Below are 17119 nucleotides of genomic sequence, written 5' to 3'. Positions count from 1 at the left end.
TGTCTGTTTCAGTGAGGTTACCTCTGACTCTTCGCAGATAGTACTGTGTTTTTATTTGAGTTTCGCACCAGTGTATTTATTAATGCGCACATCAAGTTAGCTGCCATGAGTTAACCCCAGCTTCCTATGGAAAGAAAACTTGCCCTGCAAAAGCAACATCTGGGGTAGCATTGCCTCAAGCGTGATGTCTTTTATAGAGATGTGCACCAGAAATACTACTGTTCCCAACCCGTGGACCTTTTTCCCAAATGGTGAAATATTGCCACTCGCTCCCTCTACCTCAGGCTAAAAATGATCAAATCATCTGTTCGAAGGTGTGCAGAAGTGAGAGTAACCCAGCCATTTTTTTTAAGAAAAGAGACTTTTTTCAATCAAATTTCTTTCATGACCTTCAGGCACCCAAAGGTTTATCCAACCAATGAAGAACATTACCCGCCATTGTAATGTCAAGTCAGCACGGCACCCAATTTGTGCACAGCAAGCTCTCACATGCAGCAATGTGATCATGACCGGATATTCCTTCAGTGATGTTGGTCGAACAGTAAACATTGGCCAGGACACCCAAAGGACTCCCTTGCACTTGCGATACTGCCATGGGACCTTTTTGAGCCCACCTGAGATGGCAGACAGCCTCAATTTTTAAAAAAATTCTGTAAGACAGCACCTCCACCAGAGCAGCACTCCCTCCATGTCAGCCCAGATGTTGTCCTCGAGTTTCGCGGGGGCGGGGAGAGGGGGAGAGAGGGGGGGGGGGCACTGCAAACATCTTTAAGCACATCATTGTGCTGAACATTTCAGGCCTCGGGTATAATCTGCATCTGTGATGGAAACATGTGAAGTGGGTTGAAAGACCAGGGAAATTCTATTCTTTAATCTAAAGAATTCCTATAGGGCAGAAGGAGGCCAATAGTCCCAATGAGTCTGCACTTATCTTCTGAAAGAGCCCATTACCCAAGCCCACTCTCCTGCCTTAGCTCTGTAACCCCGTTTTACACATCTTTGGACACTTTTATGCGGCCCAATCCACCTAACCTACACATCTTTGGGCTGTGGGAGGAAACTGGAGCACCCTGAGGAAACCCACGCAGACACTAGGAGAAGGAGCAAACTCCACACACGACAGTCAAATAAGGTGAGTATTGAACCTGATGTCAGGGGTGGCATGTGGCGCAGTGGATAGCACTGTGACTGCGGCGCTGAGGACCCGGGTTCGATTCCCGGCCCTGGGTCACTGTCCGTGTAGAGTTTGCACATTCTCCTCGTGTCTGCATGGGTTTCACCCCACAACCCAAAGATGTGCAGCTTGGGTGGATTGGCCATGCTAAATTTAAATTGCCTCTTGAAAAATGAAAATGAAAATCGCTTTATTGTCACGAGTAGGCTTCAATGAAGTTACTGTGAAAAGCCCCTAGCCGCCACATTCCGGCGCCTGTCCGAGGAGGCTGGTACGGGAATCGAACCGTGCTGCTGGCCTGCTTTGTCTGCTTTAAAAGCCAGCGATTTAGCCCAGTGAGCTAAACCAGTCCCAGGGGGAAAAAATAATTGGGTACTCTAAATTTATTTATTTTTAAACTAATGTTCGTGTTATCCAATTCTTGAAAGTGCATAATGAATAACGCCCATGAATTGTAGAACCCCTCCATCCTTGCCCTCAGTTTAACCTTCTCAAGAGTCAAGAATTCCAACAGGTTCCCCAGCCACGCCAGGGCACAGGGTGGAGAGGTTGCTCTCCAACCTATCAGGATCCGCCTTCGGACGATCAATCAGGCGAAGGTACAACATCTGCCTCCGCACCCATTTCCAACCCCGGCTGGTCCGACACCCCGAATGTGGCCTCCCGAGGGCCCAGGTCCAGTTTCACGTGCACCACTTTAGAGATTATCCTAAAAACCTCCTTCCAGCAATCCTCCAGCTTTGGGCAGGACCAAAACATATGAATGTGAATAGCGGGCCCCCCCGCAACGTTCACACACATCTTCTACTCCTTCATAGAATCGGCTCATCCTCACCCTCGTGAGGTGTGCTCTAGATACCACCTTCAGCGGTATCAGCCCCAACCTCGCGCACGAGGTGGAGGCATTCACTCTCCGGAGCACATCACACCCCCCCCCCCCCCACTTTTCTTTGATTCCTTCCAGTGGTGCCTTCTCCTCGTCCAAAATAGCCCTGCAAACCGCCGACACTACCCCCTTCTCCAGTCCCACTGTCGTCAACACCTCCAGCAAAATAGAGGCCGGCTCCACCGGGAAGCTGTATCTCCTTCCTGGCAAAATCTTGAGCCTGCATGTATCTAAACATTTCCCCCTGCTCCAGCCCATGCTATTTATGAAACTAGAATATAAAGTTATTGGGAGAATGTAAAAAGAAATAACATTGTCCACCTCAACTTCCCCACTTTATTAATCAATCAATTGACTACTTCAATCATAGCCCAGGCATAGGCAGCACAGTGTGCATTTTGGATTCAAATTGGCAATGGGTCCCATGATCAGAAAATAAAAATGGCACTGCGTTGTATATCTAGCTGGCACACGGACACATTTGGAGTCTCTAAAAACTGTCACCTGAAGAAGATTTGAGTGCAGCTTATCACTCATAACTCTCTTGTGCTGGCGATGGTTGAATCTGAACAGAGAATCCGCTGCTGTTGCTGAAGCTCCTTACTAAATGTGCGCAGTACTGCACACCACCACCGGGGGGCAGAGAGAGCATGCCAGACCCCACAGCACTGCTGCAACCTCATTTGACAGGGATTTTGAAAGAATTTATTGCCGACCATAGCCATGAGCCAAAAATATTACATAGTAATACACGCAGAGGTAATGCCTTGTACGTTGCAAGTGAGTTTTGAGTGGAATAAATTATTTTTTCTGTCCTCCATAAATCCCTACAGCACAGAAGGAGGCCATTCAGCCCATCGAGTCTGCATCCCTCTGTAAAAGCACCCAACCTAGGCTCACTCCCCCGCCCAAGCCCTGTGAACCCGTGCATTGATTATTGCCAATTCACCTAAACCGCACATCTTTGTACTGTGGAAGGAAAATGGAGCACCCGGAGGATCCCACGCAGACACTGGGAGAACGTGCAGACTCCACACCCACGGCCTGGAATTAAATCTCTGTCCTGAACTGCATATTCTGCTAATACCAGGCTGGGGCAAGGATAAATGGAGCTCTGTGTATATTTTATAGATATGTAAAAATGTGACGTTTAATCATAAAGACTCTTAAGGTTTGGATAAAAAATAGCATTAAAGGATATAGTTGTTCTTTACTGGAGCACTTGTTATTGAAGGCTCAGTTGGTTTAAGAGGATTAAAATAGCAGTGCTATGTTAAGGGTTTGTCTCTTGCATGTTTTAAGTATATACCGTCAAGAAATTCTCGAGAGCGACTTCTGCTGATGGCCATGGTGTGAGTGGTCACATATTTGGTGGCTCCCGATCGTGATGGAATTTTCAGACCTTTCCCCGGCTAGCGGGTGGATTTGTTGATTTTAAAAAGGTGCAGATGGGGTGGTAGGAGAGTGTCCCACAGGTGGATAGATTCATGGACCAGAAGTGGTTTAAAAAGAAAGGAACAGTTGGAGAAAGCTGGAGTTGTGCCTGCGACAGAGGCGAAGATGGCGGAGGGTCAGGGATCGGCCCTGCCCTCTCAATGGTCGACGGAGCAGCTGGTGGGCTTCCTTAACGAGAAGTTCACCCAGCAGATGAAGGAGAATGTGGAGGACCTGACTAGGGTGGTGGACCCAATTAAAGGCGGGGATCGACCACCAGGAAACCAGGCTGGAGGCCCAGGGCCAGGCAATCCAGAAGGTAGAGGAGACAGTGGACGGACAGCTTGACTCGATGGCAGCCAAGATGGGGGGTGATGCAGGATCATCAGAGGCGGCTGCAGGAGAAAGTGGAGGACTTGGAGAACTGGTCTCGCAGGCAGAATTTGAGGATCGTGGGAGTGCCGGTGGGCAGCGAGGGAGCGGATGCTGGCTCGTATGTGTGGCTCGGATGTTCAAGAAGTTACTGGGAGCGGGGGCATTTGAACTTCCTTTGGAAGTCGACCGGTTCTAGATGGCCCGATGAGGAAGCTTCGGGGGAACGAGCCGCCGATGAGGAAGCCTTGGGGGAGCGAGCCACCGAGGGCAATGGTGGTGCTCCTGCACCAGTTCCTGGACAAGGAGCGGATCCTGAGGTGGGCCAGGCAGACGAGGCATTGTACCTGGGAGGGCAGTGAGCTGCATGTGTATTAAGACCTGGGGATGGAGCTGGCCAAGAGGAGAGCAGACTTCAACAAGGTGAAGGTAGTCCTCTTTAAGAAGGGGGTGAAATTTGGTATGCTGTTCCTGGCACGCCTGTGGGTGATTTATAAGGGTCGTGAGGTGTACTTTGGGATGCCGGAGGAGGTGATGGAATTTGTCAGGGACAATGAACTGGCAGGAAGTGGAGGAGACTGAACTTTGGAGGAGATACATTCTGTTACTTTGGGTTTGTTTTTGTATTTTGTTTGGAACCATTGCTTTGTGTCCGTTCTTTGTGGGGGGATGGTGGGTTGCTATTTTCTTTGTGTTGCGTGGGTGTTATGTTTGCAGCAGAATCATGTTTGAGCGGTGGGAGGGGAATCAGTGGGAGGGGTAGGATGCTGGGGGCCATGAGGGGGGGAAGCACAGTGGGAGTGAGCGGGTGGTTAATGTGTTGATGGGGGCTGGGGTTGTTATTTTGTGGTGGGGGAAACTGGCATGGGAGGAGTTTTTAGAATGTGGTATGGGGAAGGTCGATGTTGGGGATTAACGGTGCCCCTGCAGTTCTCGCTGGCCAGATATTCCACAAGCCCTATAGTGGTGGCGGCCCTACGGGTGTGGGGACAGTGGCGACAGCCCATCGATGTGGGCGCTGATATGTGGCAACCACCGTTTTGCTCCAGGGGGGCTGAATGGGAGGCATCGGGGTGGCAGCAGGCGGGCGTCGAGCTGTTTATAGACGGGCATTTCTGTGCATGGAAGAGTTGGAGGAGGAGTTTGAGCTGCCCGGTGGGAATGGGTTCCGTTACTTGCATGCAAGGGACTTTGTGCGGAGGCAGGTCTCGACCTTTCCGCACCTGTCACTACAGGATAAGGTGGTGTCGGAAATCGGAGTAGGGAAGGGGAAGATATCGGAAATCTATAAGGAGCTGATGGATTGGGAGGGAGCCCTGATAGGGGTGGTGAAGTGGGAGGAAGAGTTGGGTAGGGAGCTGGAGGCTGGGTTGTGGGAGGATGCCCTGAGGAGGGCTAATGCATCCTCGTCGTGTGCCAGGCTCAGCCTTGTACAATTCAAGGTGGTTCACAGGGCACATATGACGGTGGCCCGGATGAGCAGGTTTTTTGAAGGAGTGGAGGATAGGTATGGATGGTATGTGGATGGGCCCGTGAATTATGTCCATATGTTTTGGGCTTGTTTGAAGCTTGGGAGATTCTGGCAGGGGGTTGCCGATGCCATGTCTGATGTTCTGAAGGTAAGGGTGGTCCCGAGTTCAGAGGTAGCGATCTTTGGTGTGTCAGAAGACCCGGGAGTCTAGGGAGCGAGAGAGGCTGATGGCTTGGCCTGACTTGCTAGTGCAGATGAAGATGCTGGATTTACAGCTATGTTGAGTTTACTGGTCTCCCATCGTAACCTTGTCACACTGTTGCTCGTTCTGGGTGAGTGTGCTTTACACTCAATTGGCTCTGTTTAATTCCTTAGCTCTAGAGTCGCCAGGTATCCTTACCGCCACAAGATTCAAGTTCAGACCAATGACTCAATACACCAGTTAGTAAGTTAAAACAAGACACGTTTATTATTGCACAGTTATTTACTACTCATGCATATAACACTAAAAGACTAGGCTATTCCTACCACTAACAGGCCAATACTTATCTGGAATAAGGGAACTGCCGGATCAGGGAACAATGGCCTCTTGCTTTGTCCTGGACCCGCAGGCTTCCAGTTGGTGTGGGCTAAAGGGGTCAGGAGTGTCTACTCTCGTAGCGTGCGTTGTATGACACTTACTTGATGGCGGCTGCTGACCAGGCCTCTCCTCAAGGTCTTCTGCTGCAAAGGTGTTCTGCTGGGAGGGCCGGCTGGTCAAGAAGAAAGAATCAGTCCTGAGACCTGACTTTTATAGGTCCCAGGTGCTTCGCGCCCTCCTGGGCGGACCCTCTATAAACTTGCAATTGATTGGGTCTCTTCCCAATCGATTGATTTGAATTTCCCCAATAACGGGGCTGTTCCTCGATCACCGGGCGGTTCCTTCCACCTTTTTTGTGTCCTTTGTTTCACACTCCACTGGCGCCGGGATGTCTGACCTATAGAATGTATCAATCTCTTCTAATTGTTGCGTCCATTGTGCCTGGGAATCACCAGGAATCGCTCACTTAATATGCGCAGCTCGTTAGTTACAATGCTGTCTGGTTTCTTTAGCAGCTAGAATACACAGGGGATTCTGCCAACTGCTTGTCTCTTTGCAACTGTCCATTTTTCCCTGTAACCTTTTGCGTTCTTCCATTTTGTATGAGGAAGTGGCCAACCCAGGTGGCTACAACACCTGAACATTGAAAGAGGGATACTCCCCTGGGATCATGATCCAAGGGGGCCAGCCAGCATTTGTGTGGATGTCTAGACCGCATAGGATCAGACTTGCCTCTTGGTGTGTAGAAGATTGAGAGGTGAACTGACGGAGGTATTTTTAAAAATTATATAGTAAAAGGATTGGATAGGTTGAATGCACATATATTCCCTCTGGTGGAAGAATGAGGGAAACGATCTTAAAATGAGTGTTGGGACATTTGAGTGAGAAATCAGGAAGCACTTCTCATACAAGGTAGAGGGAGTCTAGAACTCGGTTCTCCAAAAGGATGCAGATACTGGACCAACTGGAATTTTGAACACTGAAGTTGCTACATAAAGGTATCGAGAGATTTGGTGCTAAGATGGGTAAATGGAATAAAGATACAGACCACCCAGGATGGATTTGGACAGGGAAGTAGGCTTGAGGGGCTGAATAACCAACTCCTCTTCCTGTTTTTCCCTTGGGGCTTAACAGGTGTTGGAGAACTTTGACCAGGAGCGCATGAAGTGGCTCCTTGGCAAGGCACCAGGAGAGGTTTCCATAGAAACCTAGCATGAAGCAGTGCCACAGGCAGAGGCAATGCAGCAGAATTGAGGTGGGGAAAGCCTGAGTAGTGTCTTGGTGGAATCACTGCTGTAAAATACAAACAGGTCTATGGGATGACCATTATGGGACCCTGCCCCAAGCCATCTTGCTCTGCAATTGTCCAGTTATCCATGTTTGAACATCTCCCAGTTCCAGTCGGATTTCCGAGACAAGGTTCTGGGAACTTGCCTTGGCATCGAGTCACTTTTTTAATATTTTGAAAAGCGTCCTAAGAGCTATACTGGTCATGACTGCCAACATCCTGATCATCCAAGTCGAGCGCACATCCTTGGCTGCTTTTAGGTTGGAAATGATTTAAACAGTCCAGTCTGAGTGTCATGTGAGGCCAGAACAAGGAAGAGTACTGTGTTTGTTTGCTTGAGCAGTGACTCTGGAACCTTTTTATTGGTTCAGAATTCTCTTTTTGGGAATTAATTTGAACATATCCAAGTCATTGAGCTTTCGCTTCATGTCACATGGTCAAGAGATTCTTTTTGGGTAAGGCTGAACCCTCCAAAATTCACCAAGCAGTTTTCCGGGAGCAATATGCACAAACCACAAACTGGGAGCGACCGAACTATAGAAGCCACTGGTGTGCAATACAGATCGGGCATCAACTCCAAGAGAGCCTCTGATGAAACAGGGTTCCTTTCTCACTACTTAAGTGACTGAGGAGAAACCCATTTCCCTGGAGAGAACACTGAAACACTTGACAAGGGCTCTATCACCAGTACAGACAAGAAGGGGGGCTTGGGACACCCTTATCTTGCAGCTGAAAATATCCCGCATTTGAACGAACACATGCATTTGGTTCCTTGTGTAACAATCTAGACCACGCCACAAACTTGGGCCCAATCCCAAACCGCTCCAACACAGCAAACAAATAACTTCACTCTACTTGGATTAATTCCAGACTTTTATTATTGAAATTCAAATTAAATCAGGGTGCAATTCAAACCTGGGCTCCCAGAGCATTTCCCTGGGTCTCCAGACTACTAGTCAATGACAATTACTCCAGCTATCACCTTAAGATGTGTATTGTTTGGGCTGGCCTTATCCATGCTGTGGATAAACCTTTCGATCGGCAGTGAACTAGACCATGGAGCGCCTCCATGTATTCTTGAGCAGAGAAGCGGATTGAGCAGTAACGGTCTCTATCTATTCTGCTCATCCCTCACAAACCTGCCACAGCTGTATTGAAGAATTCTCCTCGGCTCGCTCGTTTAAGACCGTGATGAGGAGAGCATTTTTTCTAGGAGGGTCGTGAGTCTTTGGAACTTGCTTCCTCAAAAGGGAAGTGGAAGCAAGGTCTTTGAATATTTTTAAGACTGACTAAGGTGGGTTGAAAGGTTATCGAGGGTCAGCAACAATGTGTTATTGAGGTTAGTCAGATCAGCCTTAATCTTATTGAATGGTGGAGCAGGCTCAATGAATGGTGGAGCAGGCTCAAGGTGCTGAATGACCTGTTCCTGCTGTTAATTTGTATGTTTGGACCAACTTTTATTTCTAAAACCGTTTTTAAGGAAGTTTAATTTTGATATATGTGCATGAAATTGCATCTGATGTGGGGGGTGGGGCTTCGTGGAGTTGACAATGGAACCTTCAGGAGGATCGCCTGACTAATATGGCGAAACAGAGAATGTCCTCAGGGGAGCAGTGTCCCTTAATCATGCTTACCCTCCAATCCATATATCAACAGATAAGGAAAACCGTAAGAATGCTTTATTATCTTGTATCGCATTCATTTCCAGCTGGTGTCTGGAATTTCCCAATCAAATATAGTGTCGGGTGAAGCTTCGTACTCTCTCCAATTTCAAAAGCCCCCCTCCCCCGGCCACTGTATTAGTATTGCCTGTCCATTCTCCCCGTCTGAGTTTCCCAGATTGACCATTTTATAATGCGCATCGGTACCTAATGAGCCTAATGTGAACTTTAGATTTGAGAGAGGAGATCTCTATCCTTTAGTAACTGCTCTTGATTGACATGTACATTCCAGAAGTAAAATAAATGACACCCAGGCCCTTTGAACAAACAATCTTCACGTCCTCTGTGCTGGTTCCTTGAATTTCCTCCTCTCTCTTGGTCATATGGGTTGCACAGTGGTTAGCACTGCTGCCTCACAGCGCCAGGGACCCGGCCTCGGGTGACTGTCTGTCTGTGTGGAGTTTGCACTTTCTCTCCGTGTCTGCGTGGGTTTCCTCCGGGTGCTCCGGTTTCTTCCCACAGTCCAAAAATGTGCAGGTTAGGTGGATTGGCCATGCTAAATTTCCCCTTGGTGTCCAAAAACGTTAGGTGGGGGTTACTAGGTTACGAGGATAGGGTAGTGGCATGGACTTATTAGGGTGCTCTTTCTGAGGGCTGGTGCAGACTCGATGGGCCGAATGGCCACCTTCTGCAGTGCAAATTCTATGATTTGGAATCTCCTGTAGCGTTGGAAGTGTTGAGGCTGATTTCATTCGAAGACCATTTCCCTAGTTCAAATTTACAGCTAGCAACAGTGATCCATTCCAAAAGTATCTGGATCAATGTACTGATTGAGCACCTGGGGAGTACAACTTGGGTTTATACTTCTGTTTGTGCTTGGTTTTTTTTAAGTCTATAAAGTGGCATCTGTTGTTTGCATTTTTAAAATCCAGATTTTGGTTGATTTGCTGTTCGTTCTTGCAGCTGTGAGCCGAATATGTCCACCGAGCCTGGAATTAACTTATCACCACACTCCAAAATAAATAGCGTGTTCACATAGCCATTGTGGGTCAGCAGCTATGATTGTCATCAGGAAATATCATGTTCCACACCCAAACCACTGTCACCACACTCCCTGTTTGAAACCTGTCAATATATCAGGTTGCACTGCGACCTCCATGACGTCTGTCTGAGCTGATCAAGATCACTTGCCACAACGCGTTCGATTTGCAAGCTAAAATCTCACACACCTGCTATGCAGTCTGAAATCTGTCTGTCAGTCATGGTTCAGTGGTAGCATGCTTACTCAAGAGTTATAGATTGTAGGTTCAAGCCCTGCTCCTCCGAGCTGAGAAGGCAATAAGGGCTGGCACTGCAATACTGTTAGCGGTGTTTCCCCCTACCCTAGACATAAACTACCACAAAGGTGCTTTCTGAACAAATGGACTCTCCACAAGTCTTGGCGGTACTTGCCCCATCACAACAGTTTGTGACATGCTGTGGTTGTGAAATGTGTCATACAAATGTTAAATTCTCCTCCAGTTTTTTCACTCTTGTATGATTGCAATTTCCATGAACTCCCTGCCACCGTGTAAACCCCTTCGCGTAGATAGTGCCACGCATACGCCTTCACACAGATGCATCTATCCGTGACATAATTGGTAGACATAACCACCGCAAAGTCTTTGTGAAGGTGAAATCCCTTCTCCGCACTGAGGGTATCATCCATCGTATTGTGCAGCACCATCACTATGCTAAATGGGATAGATTCAGAACCGATCCAGCAGCTGTCACGGACAAAGTTTTGTTTTATTGGTGTCCGTGATCATGGTGTAGTTATATGTGAATTTAGTATGTTTCTTTTTAAGTGCTTTGTCGCAATTTAAATTATTTCAGCAGCAAGATCGTTGTGAATTTAAATTGACAGATTATTCATTTGCGAGCGCACTTGCCCAGAGGTTTAAATGCAATGTCTTGATCACCACTGTAGACCCATAGGGAGTAGATACAGATGAAGAATGAAACAAAATTACAACCTGGAGTTATTTCAGTCTTATTTGTAGCAGGAGGTAGTTTATTTAGCTCATGCTTTAGCTGCAGTGGATTATCAGCAAGCTGTGAGATCTCTTCTAGTTGAATTGCCAGGAGGTCAGCTGTCAGGTGAACATGAAGTTGGAACATGTTGGAGGGAGTCCCTCTTCTATTTTTAAGGTATTGCCATTTAGTACCTTGGCTGCTTAGTTGACAACAGCTGGTTTAATAGCTTAGATCGTGTTTCCTATGGTATCTGTTGTGGTGTTTCTGACCAAACCGCTTCTGCTGTTATGTTTGCCTGCTTATAAAAATGGGTGTCTTACCCATGCGGCCTGGTACGAATCCAAAGTCTTTTTCCACCTAAATGGGGTATTCAGCCAGTAAGCAAATTGTGTTGTGGCTTTCCACACCCTAAAAGGTTTCAGACAGCCACGGTCTTTATGTTTGGGATGAGGAGCCATCACAGCACAATGAATGATCGATGAGTTCCATTTCATATTCAGCTAACACCTGTTGAGTTTCAAGACACTTGTCCATGGCGAAGCAGATAGACAAATCAGCTCTCTCGTGATCCTGCTTGCTGACTGTTCATTTTTAGCAAAGGGATGTGTGACGTTCACAAGTGACTGATTTTCCATATATAATTAGGTATTTGCCTGAGTTTCAGGTCTGTCTCGAGTTAATACTGCCCAAGTCACATGATATTCTACCAACTTTTGGTGCACGTTTCTAAAAAAAATACAGCTTTAAAATATGTAATTATTTCATGTCCTAACTGCATGACTCAACTCAAAACTGAGTATCTTTGAGACCATCAGCAGCAATAGAATTTTATTCATTACGATCTGTAACCTCATGGCCCGGCATATCCCCCACTCTAGCATAACTATCAAACAATGGGATCAATCCTGGTTCAATGAAGAGTGCAGGAGGACATGCCAGGCATACGTAAAAATGGGTTGCCAACCTGGTGAAACTACAACACCGGACTACTTGTGTGCCAAACAGCAGAAGCAGACCAATCCAATCCCGTACCTGCCTCCCCGAACAGACACCGGAATGTACACACTATTCCTGGTGTGGTTTCACCAAAACTCTGTATAATTTGTAAAAAAAAAAAAACTTTTTTAGTCGTGTGCTGCACCAATCCCATAGAAGCATAGAATTCCTACTGTGCAGAAGGAGACCATTCAGCCCATCAAGTTGGCAGTGACCCTCTGAAAGAGCACCCTACCTCAGTCCACTCCTTTGCCCTAGCCCCATGACCCCAGTTAACATGGACATTTTTGGACTCTGAGGGGCAATTTTAGCATGGCCAATCCATCTTAACTGCACATCTTTGGACTGTGGAATGAAACCGGAGCACCTGCAGAAAGTGCAAACTCCAGACACACACTCACACACAGTGCCGGAATTGAACCCGGGTCCCTGGCGCTTAGACAGCAGTACTAGCTACCGTGTCACCATGCTGCCCTTTGCCAAAAAAATGATGCAGTTTGCTGTCCCAATTGCATGCCAATGTTCAGTGTTCCTTGTACGAGTCCTCCCAAGTACCAGCCCCGTACCAGCCTCCCCAAATAGGCGCCGGAATGTGGCGACTAGGGGCTTTTCACAGTAACTTAATTTGAAGCCTACTTGTGACAATAAGCAATTTTCATTTCATTTCATTTCAAGTATCACTGAACATAACATTTGCAGGTTTCATACATTTTTGAAAAATATTCTGCTTTTCATTCTTTTGACAAAACTGAATAACCACACTTCCCCACAATTGATCTGCCATCTTGTTGCCCATTTGCTTGTCCTGTCTATAACCCTTTACAGCCTCTTTGTGCTCTCCTCACAGCTTGCATTCCAAGCTAGCTTTGTATTATCAGCACACGTAGACACCCTACTCTCTCTGTCTCTTCACAGCAGTCACTAATATAGCTCAGGGTTTTAATCAAAATAATTGGGAGAGGGTATGACTGACTTCTTTGGGGGAAAATGTAATTGTAGAGGATGAAGTGCGAATGGGCTATTAAATATGTGCATCGGTTTTAAAAATGGTTGAACTGGGGGTCATGTGAAGTGCCCGCGGGAAAGGCTGTGTTTTCGCGAGCCCTGGCTCTGCTCATCTTTTAATCTTTTTTTTTATCCGTTTGTGCATTTCTTCTATGTCTTTAATTAATTTCAAAACACTAGTCTTAGACCTGCATTTCTCAATCTCAAATTAATGTGAAATTCAATCAGGTTATGGTCACTTTTACCTAGCGATTCCTTCATTATGAGGCCATTAATTATCCTATCTCGTTGTACATTACCAGATAGAGAATAGTCTACTGTCTGGTTGGCACCAGAATGTTCTGCTGTAAGAAATTGACCTATGCGCGCTCCATGGACTCATCTTCCAGGCTACCGTAGCTATCTATATGTAGCTTAAGATCACCCATGATTATTGTGGTACCTTTCTTACAAACAGTATTATTTCCTCCCGTATACTCTTATCCTCCAGTGTAGTTGCTGTTTAGCACCTATAAATGACACCCACTAGTGACTTCTTTCCTTTGCTTATTGTTACCTTTACCTAAACTGATTCTATTTGAACTTTAAAACCAAGACCAACTCTCACTATTGTACTAATGTCATCTTTAATTAACAGAGCTACCCCACCACCTTTTCTTAACTTCCTATCATTCTGAGATGTCAAGTACCTTCTAAATATTCAGGTCCCACTGGCCACCTTGTAGCCACTTCTCGGTAATTGCTATTGTGTCATATATATTTATTTCTATTTGTGCTGACAATTCATCCAGATAGTTATGAATACTGCATGCATTCAGATTCATAGCCTTTAATTCTGTCTTTTTACTATTTTTGCAAAGTCTGTCCTTGTCTGCTGGCACACTGAACGTCTGTTACTTCCTGCCACATTCTGGTTTTCATTGCCCTTATTGCTACCTTGCTCTATTGGCTGCCTTCTTTCCCTTTAATTTGCTAAACTCCCGTCGCATGATCCCTTATCCCAACTTTGTAGTTTAACTCCTTCTTCTCTACCAGCTATGCGACTTACCAAAACATTGGGCCCAGCTTGGTTCAGGTGAAGACCACCCCAACATTATAGCTCCCACTTTACTCAGTACTATCGTCAGTGCCCCGTGAATTGAAACCTATTCTTCCCGAGAAATCTTTTGAGCCATGCATTCAACTCCTTAATCTTATTTGCTGCTCATCAGTTTGCTTTGATCTCTAATCTCTACGTGTATGCCCTTCCTAGCGTAGGTCACTGTGTATCAATCAGGGGCCAAAGTACTTTATTTGAAGCGGGGGTGTATGTCGAAAACCTGACTCCGAGTAAGACTCTGACAATAAAATATAAGTTTAACATCCACAGTTAGTTTTACTTTCACAAGGGGAGACTGCACGTAACCATCAGTGGGACGAGACACCACAGTACAATGGTTATTCTGCTATATTTATACACTGGAGTAACGGGTAACTCGTGACTTGAGTTAATTAACTTGTTTGTAACTATGTACAGAAACAGATTGATTTAAGAAACAAAACTACAATGTAAGGAGTACGGTTTTCTATCCGTATGTGACAGTTTGTGATAACCAGATGCCTGTATGTTTTGTTTGTCCCGTTGATATGATTAAAGACAGTTAAGGGGTCTGCTTCATTTCTGGCTGCATGCTCACTTTAATGAGGTCAAAGCACTTTGCACAAGGTCTGTGGTTTCAGATGTCAGTTTATTTTTTTTAGAAAATATTTTATTGAGGCATTTATAATATTAACAATTTTTTAAACATCAAATTTCAATAAAACCAATAATATACCTGACAAACCCACCTGAGCACAAATCCTAGGCAACATGGCTTACACAAACAAAGCCACCTTCTCCAACCACATCCCATGCCCCCCCCCCCCGGGCTGACAGCTTAATTTTTCTCAAAGAAATCGATGAACTGCTGCCACCTCCGAGCAAACCCCTGAAACAAACTCCTTGAGGCAAATTTAATTATTTTGAGTCTGTGAGAAACCCCACCATGTCGCTAACCCACACTCCCGGCTTCGGGGACTGAGTCCCTCCACCCTAGTAAGATCGGTCTCCAGACCACCAGGGAGACAAAGGCCAGGACGTCGGCCTAACTTACCCCCTGGGCTCCTTGGTCTTCCGACACACCAGAGATCGCCACCTCTGGACTCTGCACCACCCTCATTTGTAATACCTCTGGCATGACGTCAGAGAACCCCTGCCAGAAACCCCTCCGCCTTGGACATTCCCAACACATACGGACATGATTTGCAGGATCCCGGCACAGTGCCCACGCCTATCCTCCACCTCCTCAAAGAACAAGAACCTGTACAACCGAGCTACCGTCATGTGTGCCCTGTGGACCAACTTAAATTGGACCACCTGAAATTGTATCAGGCTGAGCCTGGCGCACAACGAGGACGCATTAACTCTCCTCAGGGCCTCCTCCCATAATCCAGCGTCTACCTCCCCACACGGCTCCTCTTCCTACTTTCTCTTCACCCCTATCGGGGCTCCCTCCCACTCCATCAGCTCCTTATGGATCTCTGGGACCTTCCCCTCTCCCACTCCTGTCCTCGACACCACCTTATCCTGTAGCGCGCCCCCCCCCCCCCCCCTCCCCGAAGAGAACCGGTAATTTTCACATCGGCGTCCACACCGATGCCCCCTCAAATCCCATAAGCTGCCTCTACTGTCCCCAATCCCTCAGGGCTGCCACTACCACCGGACCTGTGGAGTACAGAGCCCGTGAGAACGGCAGGGGTGCTGAAAATAATGAGCCCAAACTGGTGTCCTTAAACGAGGCTGTCTCCACTCGTTCCCATATCGACACCTCCCTCACTAACAACTTCCTGACCATCGCAATATTTGCCGGCCAGTAATAGTTGGTGAAATTCGGGAGGGCTAACCCACCCTCCACACCCCCACTCCAGTAGCATCTTTTTCACCCGCTGAAAGTCAAACTGCCCCAGGACCTCCCACAAGTATTCCCACGCCACTCGATCAAAGGTATCTCTGCGTCCATGGCCACCTCCACCTCCTGCCCCTCTGGAGGCACCATGATTACATTAAGCAGCATCCTAATGTTGATCACCAAATGCCACCCCTAAACGAACCCCGTATGGTCCTCCCCGATTACCCCAGGGACGCAATCCTCGATCCTTGTGGCCAGGATCTTCGGCAACAGTTTGGCATCCACATTTAAAAGGGAGATGGGCCTATATGACATACAGTTTTCCAGGTCTTTATCCCATTTTAAAATGAGGGAGATCAACACCTGTAACAAAGTCGGGGGGGGGGGGGGGGGGGCACTCCCAGTTCCTTTGCTTCATTGAAGGCCCTTACCAACAGCAGTCCCAACACCCCTCAGAAATTCTTGTAGAATTCCACCGAATACCAGTCAGGCCTTCTCCGATTGCATTGCCTCCAACCCCTTCACTACTTCTACAAGCCCGATTGGGACCCCAAGCCCTCCACCAACTCCTCGTCCGCCTTCGGGAACTCCAACGCTCCCAGAAACCTCCTCAATGGCCGGGGGTTCCGACTTATACAATTTACTATAAAACTCCCTAAACACCCAATTCACCCCGCCGGGTCCAAGACCATGTTCCCTCCCATGTCCTTCACTTTCCCAATTTCTCTCGCCGCCTCCAGCTTCCTCAACTGGTACGCTAACTTCCTGCTTGCTTCTCCCCATACTCATATATTGCCCCTCTCGCCCTTTGCAACTGCCCCACCTTCTTTGTCAGTTTATGTTTAACTGGCGTCGCAAGTATGTGTCTCAAATAGGTCAGTTCTTATTCTTGCCCTGTCAGTAGTTTTGTGGGGACATTATAATTATGGCCAAGCATCCCATCATGCATTGGTTACATTAACCAGGAACCTACTTTTCCACAGTATTTCTAACCTCTAGCCACTGTGACCAGTTGTACTGCCTGACAGATCTTTTAACTCAGTACTGGGATGGACGAAGCAACAAAAATAAAGCTGGTAATACTCCATAGTTAAGACAGCATTGGTGGAAAACTGGCCTGGCACATCAATTGATTCCTGTGTCTACACAGATTGGAGCATGTGCAATTTTATTGCTCACTGTTGAACTGCACCTCTGCTCTATTTAGCTTCATGTCTCTTCGTAATAGAAATCTATCTATCTATCTATCTTAAAAGCTCCAATTGTTTAATCAGCCCTTGATTATAACCCAACATCAGTCAGCAAAGGG

At 46.9% G+C, this 17119-nt stretch overlaps 1 protein-coding gene across 2 annotated transcripts in view; it reads left to right on the top strand.

The window, feature by feature from the left end:
- The window catches only part of itpa (inosine triphosphatase (nucleoside triphosphate pyrophosphatase)), a 44243-nt gene that overhangs the window by 15000 nt on the left and 12124 nt on the right, over window positions 1-17119 (top strand). The gene's annotated exons all lie outside the window — the stretch shown is intronic.

This window comes from Scyliorhinus canicula, chromosome 4, assembly GCF_902713615.1.
Source record: "Scyliorhinus canicula chromosome 4, sScyCan1.1, whole genome shotgun sequence".
In the NCBI taxonomy this organism is placed as follows: domain Eukaryota; kingdom Metazoa; phylum Chordata; class Chondrichthyes; order Carcharhiniformes; family Scyliorhinidae; genus Scyliorhinus; species Scyliorhinus canicula.
This window is presented reverse-complemented; position numbering and strand designations above follow the sequence as displayed.